Source organism: Schistocerca cancellata, chromosome 6 (genome assembly GCF_023864275.1).
Source record: "Schistocerca cancellata isolate TAMUIC-IGC-003103 chromosome 6, iqSchCanc2.1, whole genome shotgun sequence".
NCBI lineage: Eukaryota > Metazoa > Arthropoda > Insecta > Orthoptera > Acrididae > Schistocerca > Schistocerca cancellata.
In genome coordinates, this window is record NC_064631.1 from 201,573,487 (window position 1) to 201,592,555 (window position 19,069).

Sequence of the window (19,069 nt, forward strand, 5' to 3'; positions counted from 1 at the left end):
CAGGTAGATGCCATTTTCCTTGACTTCCGGAAGGCGTTCGATACAGTTCCGCACTGTCGTCTGATAAACAAAGTAAGAGCCTACGGAATATCAGACCAGCTGTGCGGCTGGATTGAAGAGTTTTTAGCAAACAGAACACAGCATGTTGTTCTCAATGCAGAGACATCTACAGACGTTAAAGTAACCTCTGGCGTGCCACAGGGGAGTGTTATGGGACCATTGCTTTTCACAATATATATAAATGACCTAGTAGATAGTGTCGGAAGTTCCATGCGGCTTTTCGCGGATGATGCTGTAGTATACAGAGAAGTTGCAGCATTAGAAAATTGTAGCGAAATGGAGGAAGATCTGCAGCGGATAGGCACTTGGTGCAGGGAGTGGCAACTGACCCTTAACATAGACAAATGTAATGTATTGCGAATACATAGAAAGAAGGATCCTTTATTGTATGATTATATGATAGCGGAACAAACACTGGTAGCAGTTACTTCTGTAAAATATCTGGGAGTATGCGTGCGGAACGATTTGAAGTGGAATGATCATATAAAATTAATTGTTGGTAAGGCGGGTACCAGGTTGAGATTCATTGGGAGAGTCCTTAGAAAATGTAGTCCATCAACAAAGGAGGTGGCTTACAAAACACTCGTTCGACCTATACTTGAGTATTGCTCATCAGTGTGGGATCCGTACCAGATCGGGTTGACGGAGGAGATAGAGAAGATCCAAAGAAGAGCGGCGCGTTTCGTCACAGGGTTATTTGGTAACCGTGATAGCGTTACGGAGATGTTTAACAAACTCAAGTGGCAGACTCTGCAAGAGAGGCGCTCTGCATCGCGGTGTAGCTTGCTCGCCAGGTTTCGAGAGGGTGCGTTTCTGGATGAGGTATCGAATATATTGCTTCCCCCTACTTATACCTCCCGAGGAGATCACGAATGTAAAATTAGAGAGATTAGAGCGCGCACAGAGGCTTTCAGACAGTCGTTCTTCCCGCGAACCATACGCGACTGGAACAGAAAAGGGAGGTAATGACAGTGGCACGTAAAGTGCCCTCCGCCACACACCGTTGGGTGGCTTGCGGAGTATAAATGTAGAAATGTAGAAATGTAGAAAAATGTAGAAGTTCAGGGGAGGAAAGGCCAGTAAGTTCGTCGATTATTCTCTATTTCCAAGTATCCTCCAGCTTTCCAGTTCGATGAGGTTGCGAACTGTCATCCATAAAAATGACGTCAAAGCCGAATACACCACTGAAAAGACGCACATCGGGAAGGAGTGCAACGTCACAATAACCTTCACTGGTGTGAGTACTGTGTTCGAAGAGTCGGACCTCAGTGCGTCCCTGCAACATTATGCCTCCGCACACCATTACACTTGCAGCTATGAAAAAGATAATGTTCGTCAATGTTGGTAGGTTCACTACGTATCCTCATATGCCGAGAGATGGGGACACGTAATGCACCCAGCTCCATTATCGAACACGATAGTTTTCGTTGTACGGATGTTCTGGTGTGCGTGTGTGGGGGGGGGGGGGGGAGGGGGCGGGGAGGCATAATGTTTTTGAACCGTGCGCGGCTGGTGTTCACGCCTTTTATTACTTGTCGTCTTGTGTCTACGTACTGCCACCTTGTTTCTTATTCGATGTACTGGCGTCAATAACTTACTGCCTTGCCTGCCAGTGAGTGGTAGCAGCAGCAAGTATCTATAAGAGCACTGTCGTATTACCTGTGGATAATTACTTGCTGGACGTATTCCAATCTTTGTCTTCCTCTACATGTTTTGCGCTCTACAGCTCCCTCTAGTCCCATGGAAGTCATTCCTCGATGTCTTAACAGGTGTCCTATCATCATGTCCGTTCTCCTTGTTAGTGTTTTTCACATGTTCCTTTCCTCTCCGATTCTGCGCAGAACCTCGTCATTCCTTACCTTGTCGGTCGACCTAATTTTCAACAATCGTCCATACAACCACATCACAAATGCTTCGATTCTCTTCTGTTTCGTTTTCCCACAGTCCATGCTTCGCTACCATACAATGCTGTGCTTCTGACATACATTCAGAGAAATTTATTCCTCAAATTAAGGCCTATGTTCGATACTAGTAGACTTCTCTTGACCAGGAATGGCCTTTCTGCCAGTGCTAGTCTGCTTTTGATGTCCTCCTTGATTCGATCGTCACTGGTTACGGGGGTACTGACCTCCAAATCTTTGAACACAGTACACTCAACAGTCAAAGTTATTGGAACACTGTCCTTCCCCAAGGTCATCTTTTCAGGTGAGTATTTGACCCTGACTTCTTTTTTACAAATGATAATTAGCGCATCTGACCCTGACTTCATATTTTTGGATGACAATGCACGATCATCTCGAACTGCGCTGGTGGAGCAGCTCTTGGAACGAGAGGACATTCAGCGAATGGACCGACCTCCCCTTTCTCCCGACTTAAATCCCTTCGAGCACGTGGACACGTATTGTGTAATACGTCCACTTGCACCGAGGGCCATCCAACAGCAGTCAACCGCCCTGGTGGAGGAATGGAACGCCGTACCACAAGAACTGTTTGTCAACCTTTTAGCCTTCGTGAGAGCACGTTGCAGATGCACGTTGCAGATGATGTTCAGATATCTTCTGGGACTTAACTGCTACGTCATCAGTCCCTAAGCTTATACACACTTTTTTTTTTTTGGTCATCAGTCTACTGACTGGTTGGATGGGGCCCGCCACGAATTCCTTTCCTGTGCTAACCTCTTCATCTCAGTGTAGCACTTGCAACCTACGTCCTCAATTATTTGCTTGACGTATTCCAATCTCTGTCTTCCTCTACAGTTTTTGCCCTCTACAGCTCCCTCTAGTACCATGGAAGTCATTCCCTCATGTCTTAGCAAATGTCCTATCATCCAGTCCCTTCTCCTTATCAGTGTTTTCCACATATTCCTTTCCTCTCCTAATCTGCGTAGAACCTTCTCATTCCTTACCTTATCAGTCCACCTAATATTCAACATTCGTCTATAGCACCACATCTCAAATGCTTCGATTCTCTTCTGTTCCGGTTTTCCCACAGTCGATCTTTCACTACCATACAATGCTGTACTCCAGACGTACATCCTCAGAAATTTCTTCCTCAAATTAAGGCCGGTATTTGATATTAGTAGACTTCTCTTGGCCAGAAATGCCTTTTTTGCCATAGCGAGTCTGCTTTTGATGTCCTCCTTGCTCCGTCCGTCATTGGTTATTTTACTGCCTAGGTAGCAGAATTCCTTAACTTCATTGACTTCGTGACCATCAATCTTGATGTTACGTTTCTCGCTGTTCTCATTTCTACTACTTCTCATTGCCTTCGTCTTTCTCCGATTTACTCTCAAACCATACTGTGTACTCATTAGACTGTTCATTCCGTTCAGCAGATCATTTAATTCTTCTTTACTTTCACTCAGGATAGCAATGTCATCAGCGAATCGTATCATTGATATCCTTTCACCTTGTATATACACACTACTTAACCTAAATTATTCTAAGGACACACACACACACACCCATGCCAGAGGGAGGAATCTAACATACGCCAGGACCAGCCACACGGTCCATGACTGCAGCGCCCCCTAGACCGCTCGGCTAATCCAGCGCGGCCACGTTGCAGAGTACGCACTGCCGTCCGTGGGGATCACACAACCTATGGACAACCACGTTCTGCCTTTTGTAAAGTCCGAGGTACTATCACGAACCGTAGTGACTTCATTGCAATTACACTCTTTGAATGAAAATGTCATTTCAGTTCGTCTCGTTGCCTATTTCTTTTAGTTATCTTCTGTGCTACATTATAGTAGTAACTTTTACGTGTGGTCCACGTTTCATGGAGCTATATTATTTGCTGTAGCACATAATACGGAAGTTGCTTTCATCCTTTATTTCAGAGGCAGCAGTCGTGTCCGCAGAAGCCGGTAGGCTCTCCAGGCAAGAGCAGCAACACTGGCGTCCCGCGCCGCAGTGAGCAGGGCGGACGCCCGCGTCTCTTCTGAAAGGGAGATAGGCGCCGCCAGGCGGACGTGGTGCGCCTGCCTCATTGTGTGTCCAAAGGGCGGGGAGGGGCCGAAGGAACCGACCAGGGAAGAGGGGGGGGGGGGGACGCGTCCGTCAGCTGAGGCGAGGCGCGGTGTGTTGTGTGGTGTTCAGGCCCAAAAAAGTTGACGGAGGGCGGTGGCGGGGTGGGTGTAGTAGCTGCCAGGTGGAGGGGGCGAAACAAAGACTCTGCACTGAAAGCTCGGCAGCTGTGCCGCTGCGGTAGCTGCCGTTAAAAACTTTTAATAAAAACACCACCTGTCAGATACGCCCGCGCATGAATAATTTGCGTGCCACACTGGCGCCAGTCACGTGCCATCTCTTCCTGCCGAGGATTACAGCGAACGCAGCAGTCTCCCGTTTCTCCGCTCCCCTTCCCGCACCCGCCACTGAAATTAGATATACATTAAATAACCGCCCAAGTAAGCCATCCCGGCCGCGGCCGTAATCATGAATAATGGCACGCTTTACAAGCGACAAAAACTCGGCCACTCTCTCTTTCTCTCTCTCTTTTTAAATGCTACCCACTACTTTCTATATTAAAATTTTCGTCAAGCTGCCATCCATTAAACATTTTACGGGCAACAGCTGCCGCTCCGACCGCTGTTATAGTTTGGCGAGACTGTCTTTTTAAGGTCTTTGGGCAATAACTGATTCAGGTGGTAGCAGGTGCGTGGGTTTTGAAAAACGCTATGTTTTTCGTTCCCTACAGAACAAAAGTGTATTCCAAAATATCATGTGAGACCTTCCTACTTGTGGTTAACATATATGGACGTTTCTGAAATACTCCTTTTCTATACTTCTTTCACTGTTTCAAAGTGTCTGTTCGAAATGCCTTCACTTACTTTGTACAGAGATTCACGAAGCTGTAGCTGAGTCTTTCCTATTGTTACTAGTATTACAGGTGCAAGATGAGTCCTGTCCAATGCTTAAGTAACCAGATCTCGCAGTTTTAACCAAGAGAGCTTGAATCAGACACTTGTGTATACACACACATACACACACACACACACACACACACACACACACACACACACACACACACGAAGTTACGTGTGATGATGAAACTGGTGAGTGAGTTGACTATGCCCTCCTCCACGATGACCTGTCCACTGGTCGTGGTGAACACCAAGTAAATACTGTGCACTCTCTCAGTAAGTCTATATACGTTGGTGTGCAAAACTTAAAAGTAACTTTCGCATGATGTGCTATTGCCAAGTAACACTGCTCATTGAAACTTTCACTATACATAGGAAGACTGGGGTGGCAGCTATAGGAGGGGGCCTTTCTTTCAAATGGTTCAAATGGCTCTGAGCACTATGGGACTCAACATCTTAGGTCATAAGTCCCCTAGAACTTAGAACTACTTACACCTAACTAACCTAAGGACATCACACACACCCATGCCCGAGGCAGGATTCGAACCTGCGACCGTAGCAGTCCCGCGGTTCCGGACTGCAGCGCCAGAACCGCACGGCCACCGCGGCCGGAGGGGCCTTTCTGTTGCTGGGCACATCTCAACGTGCCCTGGATTCTACAGGTCATTGAGTCTGGTCTACAACATGGTAGGTAGCTCTTAAGACATGGGGTCGTGTGATATACGATCAATCAAGTGGCATTGGGGTATTGTACATATGGATAGCAATCTATTTAGTTGTCCCCAGTTGTGCTTCCTCTTAGGGTGGCACGTATGTCAGTGGCATCAGCGGCTGTGATGGCGCCAGCAGGGGCAATGGTGACTGTTGCTGCATCTGCATTGGCGGTTGCTGAAAGTCAATCCATTGTAGATGAAGCTGATGCTGATATCGGGAGAGCTCTGCGCTGTTGGCATTAGCTGTAAATATGCGATACACAGAATACATTGTGACACTTTAGCTGGGTCATTATCAAAGAAATAAACATGAATCAATCTTTTTTTCACCATAAACCCCAGCACAATGTTATATCCTGTCTTTACCACATTCAACCAGGGATCATACACACTCTCTCTGCTGCATGTCTACAAAATTAAACTGAGAAAAAAATGTGATGGGCATACCATTGGGTCATATTCCTTTGATATCAATTACTAAATGGTTACAGGGTCATGCAGCCATTTATCTACTCATTAATCCTGAAATTGGGGCCAGAGACGGTTATTTCCCTAACTTGAATATAATATTGTTGTCTTTCGGATTCTCTGTTTCATAGGAAATTACTATCCCTGCTCACTTATACAAATGGCTGCATACATTCCTTGACAAACCATCGATTACAAACGTTCTCATATTCACCCAATAGAAAAGAATCATAGTGTTCTTGCGGCATGCGTCATTTGTGCAGCTTATTTCCTTAACATGTGTCAGTCTGTTCCTTTAGTACAAAGATGTAAGTGTCAACACAACAAAACAACATATAAGTGACGTAAAACAAGTGAATCTGTACAAAAAACGAAAAATAATACATGAATTTATAAAGAAAAAATAAAACTAGGTAATAAAACACAGAAAATACATATAATCTTGTATAAATGAAACAGCAAGGCACATATAAAACAAATTAAAGAAAACAAGTACCTCCTACAGTTCCCTTCTCAAAGGTCTTTAGGGCTTCCAATTTTTTAAATTTACAACTGTCACACGAATAAACCAAACACATCGCTACACATGTCATGTAACAGGTTAGATGTGGCAGCTATGCGGGATGAGTTTGTCAAGATGGGTTACCCCTTTTAGTCTGGTGGTACAGTACAGGCAGCAGCCTCGGTGTGGCGGGACCTCCTCCTTGTGTGCGGGCAGCAATCACTGGCATCTCGATTACTGACCGTCTTGGGTGACGTGGTGGTTGGCAATGCACTGCTGTCGAAGACGTTCATGGAATAATCCAGGCAGCATATGGACACAGGTTTGAGATGTATCTCCACCTGTCATCGCCGTCCGCATCATCCCATGTCTCCAGAGACGTAAGTTGCTCCATTCAGTGCTCCGCAGCTCCGCCCCTGTGCCCGACCACTCCCTTTCATTCAGCGGTGGCGGCGAAAGTAGTCGCGTGCTGCCAGGGCACCAGCCATTTGTTGACAGCTCTTGGCACACAGAGGCTCGTCCGCACCTGCATCCATTCATGCAACCCAATGACGTCATGTCGACCATTTGCCCTCCTGTCGCTGTGTGGGTCATCGCCACCCGCAGCCAGCCGCGAGCCCCCGCGGCTCTCAGGGCTGGTGGCTTCTTGATGTCCCATCTGCCCAGCTGCTATGTCCACCCCGGTGTCAGCGACGTCTCCAACTGCTTGATATGTCGCCATCCACTCAGCTTCTGTAGTCTGCACAATGCTTACACCTGGGCTTACTGCTGTGTTTTTACAAATATATTTACAGCATAAATACAGAAAGTATTATAACGAAGTTGTAATAGGTTGCTTTATATGATTATGCCAAAAAGATACAAAAAATAAAACGGTTTACAGAGCTCTTTTGACAAAAATTAAATCTTATTCTGTTCTACAATTATTCTTTGATTGTCTTACAGCAATAATTATAAATGATTAACTTCCTGTGTCTAAATCTTTATAATCTTAAATAGTGGTGACGTTATAATGTTGTAATGTATGATAGTGTAATGTTAATTTCCTACAATCTTTCATGCAACTCAAAGTACTAAGCCCACTTAGACTGAACATTCACTTAAATCTCTCTCACACCGTCTAAGTATACTACTTATTCATACAACGCAACTACTATAAAAGATATACAAACTACTGAAAGTACTAGAGATTACTTCCCCACTACTTAGTCGCTATGGTGACACTAACGCTGGTGTATAGCGTGAATCTTGATGTGTGCCAACGTCACCAGTCTGCTCTCTGGGAAAAACCATTCTGCTGTGAAATTCCCTTTATGCTGAAACTGATACAAAAATTTCTCAAGCTGGTGTACAAATTTTCCACTCCAGCTGAAACAAACATAAAAAAACACAAGGCATTAGCGACATTTGGCTGCAAAGCTACATTTGTTCCATTCCTCTCTTTCTCACAAATTGATGGTGTGTCTAGCTCACTCTGTGAAAACATACCTACGTGACTCGCACTTTTCGTACTCGCACCACGTAGTACAGACTATTGCCCAAGATCAACCACTCAGGTGTTCGCGGACCACTCGTGAAAGCCCCCACGAATATCAACGCACAATAGTGCGGAAAACCACTAGCCAATAACCACAGTGAACAACAATCGCACAAGACGCGTTAGCTCATGTGTGTAACCACACTAGAATAAAATATCCCATTCGCAAGAAATATTGCACCAAAGGCGACATCCCTAGAAGAAAAACACGCGACAAATACATCGCGAACCTGGCGATGAGAATAATCAGCCCACAACGAAGACACACTGCACTGGACAATGGTTACAAACCACAGTGAAAACACAAGAAAGTCAGCACGTCTCTTGCGTGGACAATATACGACCATCCTGAAAAATACCTAGATGGGTCTCGCAAACTAACCTGAACGACGCTCCTATCACACACTATGCTACTAACTGTATACCGGATCTTACAAGAGCGTTTACTGCGATGCACACACAATAAACAGAAAAAATTTAATTGTAGCTGATCTCCTAGATATTACGACAAGAATTCCGTCCCCTATACTCGTACACTTGTTTCGGACTCTATGAAATAAAAATCGTTGTTATGACATCTGATTCTTTCGTTCCGTGCAAACTGCAAAACGGCTATGAGAACATATTAACTCACGCGAAATTAGACACAAATAAACGACGAAGTTTCCGTTGTGAAATCGGCACATTTCTACTCTCAATAACTGTAATTAGTCAGCTCTGGGATGACCATCTGTACATCTATAAAGTTGATACATGTGACGAAGAAATTGTAACAATGCTTAAGTCTTACGACTAGCGTCTGCCATCTGTGTGAACTTGGCGGAACGAGCGTCAATAGACAACTAGTCCACATTGCGAACAGAACGCTGCGCAGCGCAGATAGCAGTGCCCCTGTGGTTGCACTTTAAACAAACTTTATTTAGATGTGGACATTTCCGCCACATGCTGGGTGTGTCAACCGCGGCAAGCGCTAGAACATAAGGAACCATCCGACGCCGGGAGAGGATGGTCTGCCGTACCGGATCGAGAACTGCGACGACTACTGCAATGTTTGCGGGAATGTCAGTCCGACGGCGGGCGAAACTAATTTCTGGCATGCGCCGCATTAAGGTGCTTAGCAGGGCGGCTGCGAGACGGCTACTCAACGTATGAGAGTGACTCAGGTACGTCAGACCCCAGGCAACGTGATGATGTTGCCTCGTCTGACGACGTACTACGGGAAGAATTACGATCCACTTCCGCTATGAGACACTTATCAATAAAAACTTCCTGAGACACCGCAGACAACTCATATGACCGTGATAACTGTGCTACGTCAGTTAGAGAATGGTCACGCGACTAAGTCCTTCGCTTGAAGGCAAGAGAGTAAGTACATCGCGGATAATGGAATTAGCATAAGAACGCCATATTGACTGCAATCAAAAGTTACCATCTCGCGACAAACCGCATGAGTCCGCCGTCCACTCCGCGTACGACTCGTTAACCCTCTTTCTACGCTGATTTAACTTAAGGCGCGCTGCCACAACGTGCCATTTACGCTCAAAATGTGCAGTCAATGCCTTGTACAATTCATCAGTTTTCAACGAAGCGGGGTCCACGCGCAGAAAACTCGAAGAGAGGAGGAATCTACTCATATCTTCAAGGTCGACCACTTTTCTTACTTTACAGCAGAACAAGAAACGTGTAAGGTAATTGTGCCACCTCTCTGTACCGACATCAAAAGGTCTAAAAGCCTGAGAGGGGCCAGAGGTCGGCGGCGCCCGTTTCCACGGTTGCTCTCACGATGTGAAAACTTGCAGAAGCTCATCATGTTGCTGTAGTTGCTACTACTGTTGCAATGCAACTGCCGTGCCACATATCCGTAAGGCAGTCGTCCATCACGATGCAACACGACCTATACACACGTGAGTCAGACTCGTCACTACTTTATCCTAGCCTTGTCAAGTCGGCGACAGTGGGAATAACGTCCGAAGAGCCAAACCTAATCGAGACCCAGAACACAAGCAAAAACGTCAACCGCGCACGTAATAAAGAAATCAAACAGGAATAGGATTCCCCTAAACATAAAAACGTCAAGCTGGTAAGCTAGCCTTAAACCGTCGGCACGGCATCCGAACGTTGAGCGATGAGCTTGCCGAGTTTCTGACGTCATAGCGTGTCATAGCGTGGAATAGCACGTTCGGGTACCTTTCAGAGCGTGCAGAGCAATATCTGGGATGTCAGATATTCTGAGCGTGCGTCTGAGCGTTGACCAATGAGATGACAAAACGCCACTTACGTCACACGCACGCCGTCTCCCTTCAGTATAGAGTTGTGAGGCGCCATATTGACGTTCATTTCAAGCCTACATGTATATATGCCGTTTCTGAGCACCAGCAAATCCAGAATCACTGGAAAACCCGTTGTTAGTTGTATGATTCGTTCCAGTAAAATAATGAGAAACATCATATTCGTGGCAAAAGAATTATTGTAACTTATGTATTATGAGAGTAGGCTATTTGAAGGCAGCGACACACTGAAGATCCACCCAAAACGCATTGTTCTTGGTACAATTTGCTACTGTTAAATTTCAATTCGTAACATAATTATCTACGATTAACGTTTTTAGCAAGGGGTAACACAATGTGATTGATCACAATAAGCATGCTGCTGGTTTAGTTCGCCGGCACGGTAGCTCAGCGTGTTCGGTCAGAGAGCCGGTTGGCCTCTGTAATAAAAAAACTGAGTGGAAGGATCAACCACCGAACTTGAACAGGATGTCTTGCGACGTCCACAACGACCAAACACAACGATCAATAACGAACAAAAAAAAAAAGCGTAATGAGTAGCGTCTCTGTCCAAGGATGAGTATTTTGCTGGGGCGGTGGTTCGCGTCGTAACACTTCCAATTTTTTTTCCTAACATTCGCGTTTTTATTAGGTTCTGATACTTTATTATTAGTTTACTATAAGTATATGCTATAATATTTGCTATTATGTAAATATAAGTTCACTTTATTTTTTGAGGGGTGACTTTGTTGGATTGGCTTAATCTACGGGACAGCTTGCGCTACTTGTATAAAGATATTTTGCTCCTTTTACTTTTACGCTTCGTAATTCACATGTTGCAAGGATTCTGCTACTGGATAGGAACAGCGATCAAGTAGGACTGACCTTGGGGTTTTACTAAAATGTGGGAATGATGAAATAATGTTTATCTTATGCGGAGAAGTATTCCAAATTTGTACCACACTATTTGCAATGGAACTTTTCTAAGCCCGTGTCATTGATTGGACATGGTACTTTCCTTTTCGTGGACGATGGAGGAAATGTGCGTTTTAATAGAGCTAACGTGGGAATTTTACGCGCGCCCGTTGAATAAACAGTGTGATTTACGAACTAGAAACATCCCTCAACTGCCGCTGGAGCGCGTTGTGATCGCTTATACCACATTGGGGCCCACGTACCGTATGCACAAGTCGCATAGTTCCTGAGCGTCTAGCAGCGCGTTGACCTTGGCACGCTGAACGTTAACGTTCGACAGCACGGTCCGTGTGCCGACGGCTTTACCTCGGCGCCTCGGAAACCAGAGGTTCTCTCTAGTGCACATTGCGAAGGCCCTTCCTGTCAACGGCCGTCGTACGCAGTTCGCTGGCTACCAGCATCGTTAGTTCCGCGTTCTCCGTTACCGTAGCATTGTCGCTAGGCACGGTTACCAAAGGTTCGCTCAAAGGGATGAATATTTTGAGAAACTATGGTTACAAAACATGTTTCGTCTTCGGTGGTTGGTGTAGGACGTAGTGAACTGTTTGAGTGTAGTGGTGTATCGATGGGATGGATGGGAAGTACGCCTTTTAAACCATTCTTTCTGTCACACCTAAGGCCGTCTCTGTAGGCAACGCAGTACTCTGCGTTGCTGAAACTCTGCACTTGGTGGACACACGCCCAAGATGAGATGTGGCTGACGGAAATCTAAATTGTGATAGCACGTCCTAACTCCACCTGCACAATTATTTTTCTTATTGCTTCCTTGGCCATGATAAGAAAATTTGTTAAGTACGCACCTGTTACGTGTACACTGCGCAGCAAAATTAAAGGATCACTTCCCCAAAACCCCGTAATTGTCTCCCATTACGACGCATGTCTGAACTGTAACTCAAAGGTTCCCACAATCTTCCTCCACTCTTGGTTCAAATGGCTCTGAGCACTATGCGACTTAACTTCTGAGGTCATCAGTCCCCTAGAACTTAGAACTAATTAAACCTAACTAACCTAAGGACATCACACACATCCATGCCCGAGGCAGGATTCGAACCTGCGACCGTAGCGGTCACGCGGTTCCAGACTGAAGCGCCTTTAACCGCACGGCCACACCGGCCGGCCTCCTCCACTCTTCTTTAAAGCGTGGTGTCCTCCGCCGTCACCCTAGAGCATGGCGACGCTTCAAACAGCAAGTTGATGACACTGTAAGGTACGCAGATGATGTCACATTTTCACGAAATTTCACCACAGTTTTGCCCAACGCCGACGTGGACGTGTCGCTCGATGTAAAGGTCGTCATAGCCAGTCTCACACACATTTCACTCCTTTTGACGTCTGCGCGATTTAGAACAGCGCCAACCGGCGTTGAAACCAGGCGGTATTCTTACGTCACGGTAAATGATAACAGCCAAACAGTTGCAGGATAAAGATTTATTAAAATTCTTGACCACGGTTTCGGTGCCTTTGGCACAATTGTTTTATGTATCTCCACTGCAGGATATGATTTTAGTGTATTTTACTTCTGATGAAGGTATATTTAGAGATACCGAAACCGTGGTCAAGAATTTTAATAAATCTTTATCTTTCAACTGTTTGGCTGTTATCGTTTACCGTGAAGAATTTCAACAGGTGTTGTTTCAGCCATGTTTAAAATCTTGAGGTATTCTTACGGGTGGCCGAGGAACACATTTCAGATACATCCACTCAGAACAGACACGAAAAGGCCTCAGGAGGTGGCATAACGGGGGTCAATGAAACCAAACCTTTCCATGGGGAGTTGATTCCCAACAATCCGCGGTTGAAAACGACAATTCGCAGTGCTATGGGCAACAGGGTGATGTTCTTGACAATCTTTTTAAACTGCTGACACCCTCTGACACCTCAACCCTTCTCTAAGGATATTAAGGAGCTGCATCCCCGTTGAACGTGACAGCACCCCGTCGGAATGCAGCGCGGCTGCAATTTTTGCTCTCGTGTACAGGTTGGAACCACTAACGACCGTTCAAAACGATTCAGTGAAACTTGAACGTTATCCGAAACAGCAAAGGGTGCTGACGCTTTTTCAATCCTCCCGTTTTCTTCCCTCCTGCGACGTGGTCATGCGGGAGCTCAACATTAACCTGTGCGTGGACAAAGCACAAAGCGTCCTTCTAAATCCCCCACCCCCTTCCTCTCCCGTGTTCGGCACCATAGTCAGTGCCACACACACAACTTTGCTGAACACATTACAAACGTACCAATCAGAAACTTTGACACTAATTCAACCAGCCGGCTTCTCTAGTGTCTGAATGTTGGTAAACCACACCGAAAGCGGCAAGGGAGGGTGGGGGGTGGCAAGGGTTTGCCTACGTTCATGTCCTAGATGGGCCGCCAGCCCGTTAGCAGTCATGAACTTCAGTTGAGGCCTTTTCGCTTGGGACGACACCACGCCGTTTTAAGCGCTGCCGAGCCCGAGGGTGGCGTCACAGGGCACCACGCTTTTGCACTCTTACAGAGGACGGTCGTAGCCACCTTAAAGCAAAACTTCCAATTTATGCTTTGTAGCGGGAGACAATTACAGGATTTCGAAAAAGTAATCGTTTCTCTTTGTTGCGCAGCTTAGTTACCATTGGTACCGTATTCATAAGACGTACAAATGCACCGCGATTCTGTCCCACGTTGTGCGACACCTGCGCCTGGGACTTTTCTTACTTAATTACAGCCGCAAAGTATGGGAGGGTGTAGAACATCACCATTAGTGATTAATTATGCAGATTATGCCGTGAAATTGCAATGTTCTTTCAAGAGTGTGGTTTAGAAGCTGTTACGATAGTGCAGTCGCAGTTTCAGATTTCTGTTCTGTTGAAATCCTGTAATTCTATTAACGAACCCTAGTGTCAGGTAATATTAACTCCACCAAAATTGTAGACAGCTCAATTTCCTTTTCCACATACGAGGGTGGTTTGGAAAGTTCTCGGAACGAATAGAAAAAAAAGTACTTACAGCACTGAAACTTTTTTATTTTTCAATGTAGTCTCCTTGTCGATTAATGCACTTGGTCCAAGTGTCCTTGATCCCATCTTGAAAATGAATTTCCTCCAGGCCTGCAAAATAGTTGTCAACTCCGGCTATCAGTTCTTCGTTTGAAGTGAATCTTCGTCCACCCAGAAAAATTTTAACTTTTGAGAAGAGATGGAAGTCTGACAGAGCCATTGCCAGGTGCCGGGGTGCAGACGAGTTTGTACCTCTTTAATTCAGACGAATTTTGCAAGAGAACGAGACGTGCAATCGACCCCCTCCTTATCTACCACCTAATTAATTATGCGCACAACGGTAACGGAAGAAAATGATGGTGGACCCTGCTATTTGGTAAAATGAGGACTGCACACTTACAATAATTTAATAAAAAATCGTAATCTACTCAGAAAAAAAGTAATTTATCATAATAAACAACAGGAAATGGGATTCTGGATATATCTAGGAAATGATATGCGGATTAAATGTTACAATGGGATTTACTATACATCAGAACATAAATGCACATGATTATCGACACAAACAGTAGGTTAAAGGATAGGGTATATTGAAATATTATGAGAATAAGAGTTGGCTCGAGAATAAGGGGCTCCCACTCTCTGTGATACAATACATTAACGATAATGACTGGAGGTCCTAATGAATCAAATATTAATCTCCCATCTACATAGCAATATCGCAATTGATAGTGGGAGCTCAAATTGGATCACATGGAGAAACAAGCAAGGTGGACTTGTAGCAAAGCGAGCGCGTGTGCTACTGAGGGAGTCAGTATCAAACTGATAAGGTCCTACAATGTCAGAGCCGCAAAATGCTGTACCAGTACTGAAATCTGCAGCACGTAGTCGGTAGGCAGCGTCCTGATGATGTAGGCGCCGACTTCTGCCATGCAGCAACTCTGTGTCAACCCCTGGCCTTGAAGGCCATCCAAAGAATTCTAAGTTCTTCTGAAAAAGAGCGACCAAGTGCAAGACCGTTCGACTCTGAGGAAGATCAGATACCCCAATCTGTTGCCCGCACAACGCAAGAGCGAAGCCAACATTGCTCCACTCCCTACTCTCCCGCCAGTCAGCATTCAGTTCTGATTCCAAAATTCCCCCACACTGTCTCAGAACATCATTCGCGCCAATATCTCCGGTTCCCTCCAATTTCGAGCAGGGCTTTATGACGTCAACTAGCCTCAGTTTAAGTTGACCAATCATGCCTCTGCTGTTCAGCTGAGGGCACTGAACTTGCCGTTTGACCGGCTATGTAAGCAACCTTCCTAGACCACGGGCCATCCAGCGCCAGACAGTGGAGAAAGATTGTGGGCACCTTTGAGTCACAGTTCAGACCGTCCAGGGCATGGTCCACAAGTATTCTCAGAATCAAGAAGACAATGCAGTAAGTCGGTGCCAGAAATCTTCGTTCCGGACGTGCTGGAACGGTAAGCACATAAACTGCGGCGACACTCTGACGTCTCGCAGATCGTTTCACCCTGCATACAATAGGCGAAACTCGACTGACGTTAGTCGTTCCGCCAGGTGCTGAAGCCTATTGTACGAACCCCTCAGAATTCAGAGAAGTGCAGCCCCCAACCGGAAATGCCGTGTGCCGCGTCCTCCAATGCTTGTCTCGCACAGGCCACCCAGGGAACTAACCCAACGTGGGTAGGAATCAAGTGAAAAGTATTTTTTGAGCTCTCAGTACAAATACTCTCATTAAAATAACCTTATTCGGTCAGTTACTACAGTGCTATGACATAGAACATTAATAAAATTGATGAAAATGAGAGGCGACATGCAAACGAGGGCATGGAACCTCTCACCATATCAGGTGAACAAGGCGAGTGTGGCAACTATTCATACCTTAGTTCGTGTAATTTTGCCATAGCGACGACACGTGTGCTGGCGCGCATTGTCTTGATGGAAGATGACTTTCTGCCTTGCTAAACTAGCCTTTTTTTTCCGTATCTTTTGTTGCAAATTGTCCAGGAGGTTAGCATTGTATTCTCCACTGATTCTTTGCCCCGTGGGGAGATAATCTACAAACAGAATACCCTTCGCTTTCCAGAACACTGATGCTATAACCTTTCCCGCTGAAGGAATTGCCTTTGATTTCTTTGGTGGCCGAGAATTAGCATGTTTCCAGTGCTTTGATTATTGTGGAGTATAGTAGTGTACCCAGGTTTCACCAGTCGTCACAAACCGGCGCAAAATATCTTGTTCGTTTCTCCTAAGACGGTCCAAACATTGTTCCGAGATGTCCATTCTCATGCGTTTTTTATCCAGCATCAATAGTCGCGGCACCCATCTTGCAGATAATTTTTTCATTTCTAATTATTCAGTTAAAATGTGATATACCCTTTCAGATGACATCTGGCAAGCGTGAGCAATTTCACGCACTTTCAACCGGCGATCCTCCATGACCATTTTGTGCACTTTTGCAATGATATCTGGAGCAGTGACACATCTTGGCCAACCACTGCGCGCATCATCATCTAAGCTCTCCCGACCAAATTTAAATTCATTTATCCACTTGGCAACTGCTGAATGTGAAGTAGCAGAGTCCCCCAGTACATTCTGGAAATCGACATGATTGTCCATTGCTTTCATACATTTCTTTACGAAGTATTTAATCACTACTGGAATTTCGATTTTTTCCGTCTTTGGAAATCACTACGCGGGAACGACAACGAAGCCACGTCACCGCCACAGCTCTCTTCCAAGAGCGCTGACGTGGCAACAGTCCAATGAATATCACGTGAATAACTCGTTGCGCTAGTGCTGACCTCCCGTGGTAATTCCTAGAACTTTTCAAACCACTCTCGTAATTAGTAACAGTTAATTTTTACTCCATTATTAGCACGCACGAGGTAGTAGCTACTCAGAGACGTAATAAACTTGTTTTTTAATTTACTCTAGACATGACTGCTGAAGATAATAACGAACAAGGAATACTAATGATTCCAGGCTAATAACTCGGTACACACTTCGTTAACCTTCTTACCTCAGCTCTTGGCATCGTAAGATTGTGTCGTAAAAACCATCCACCACACTGTACAGCACAAGAACAGTGACGGAGACCTGTTAAATGTGCCTCGATGCAGCGTAAATCCCCTACTTCGTGGTATGAGCAGATAACACAGTCGCGTTCTCTAGTTATCAGTTAATGATTATTATGTAAACAATTTTGGGCGTACTATCTTTGCCATTTATGGGGAACATTTACTAATCAAAACTGGCGATTCTATTACTCGCCTAAAACCCCATCATTTTTGTTCCCATGACTGCTGGTGACAAAAAATCCATGAATTCCAGATTTTAAATATAAAAATAAATAGCTTTTTTGGTCATCAGTCTACTGACTGGTTCGATGCGGCCCGCCACGAATTCCTTTCCTGTGCTAACCTCTTCATCTCAGTGTAGCACTTGCAACCTACGTCCTCAATTATTTGCTGGACGTATTCCAATCTCTGTCTTCCTCTACGTTTTTGCTCTCTACAGCTCCCTCTAGTACCATGGAAGTCATTCCCTCATGTCTTAGCAAATGTCCTATCATCCAGTCCCTTCTCCTTATCAGTGTTTTCCACATATTCCTTTCCTCTCCTAATCTGCGTAGAACCTTCTCATTCCTTACCTTATCAATCCACCTAATATTCAACATTCGTCTATAGCACCACATCTCAAATGCTTCGATTCTCTTCTGTTCCGGTTTTCCCACAGTCGATGTTTCACTACCATTCAATGCTGTACTCCAGACGTACATCCTCAGAAATTTCTTCCTCAAATTAAGGCCAGTATTTGAAATTAGTAGACTTCTCTTGGCCAGAAACGCCTTTTTTGCCATAGCGAGTCTGCTTTTCATGTCCTCCTTGCTCCGTCCGTCATTGGTTATTTTACTGCCTAGGTAGCAGAATTTCTTAACTTCATTGACTTCGTGACCATCAATCCTGATGTTAAGTTTCTCACTGTTCTCATTTCTACTACTGCTCATTACCTTCGTCTTTCTCCGATTTATTCTCAAACCATACTGTGTACTCATTAGACTGTTCATTCCGTTCAGCAGATCCTTTAATTCTTCTTCACTTTCACTCAGGATAGCAATGTCATCAGCGAATCGTATCATTGATATCCTTACACCTTGTATTTTAATTCCACTCCTGAACCTTTCTTTTATTTCCATCATTGCTTCCTCGATGTACAGATTGAAGAGTAGGGGCGAAAGGCTACAGCCTTGTCTTACACCCTTCTTAATACGAGCACTTCGTTCTTGATCGTCCACTCTTATTATTCCCTCTTGGTTGTTGTACATATTGTATATGACCCGTCTCTCCCTATAGCTTACCCCTACTTTTTTCAGAATCTCGAACAGCCTGCACCATTTTATATTGTCGAACGCTTTTTCCAGGTCGACAAATCCTATGAAAGTGTCTTGATTTTTCTTTAGCCTTGCTTCCATTATTAGCCGTAACGTCAAAATTGCCTCTCTCGTCCCTTTACTTTTCCTAAAGCCAAACTGATCGTCACCTAGCGCATTCTCAATTTTCTTTTCCATTCTTCTGTATATTATTCTTTGGCCGGCCGCGGTGGTCTAGTGGTTCTAGGCGCGCAGTCCGGAACCGCGCGACTGCTACGGTCGCAGGTTCGAATCCTGCCTCGGGCATGGATGTGTGTGATGTCCTTAGGTTAG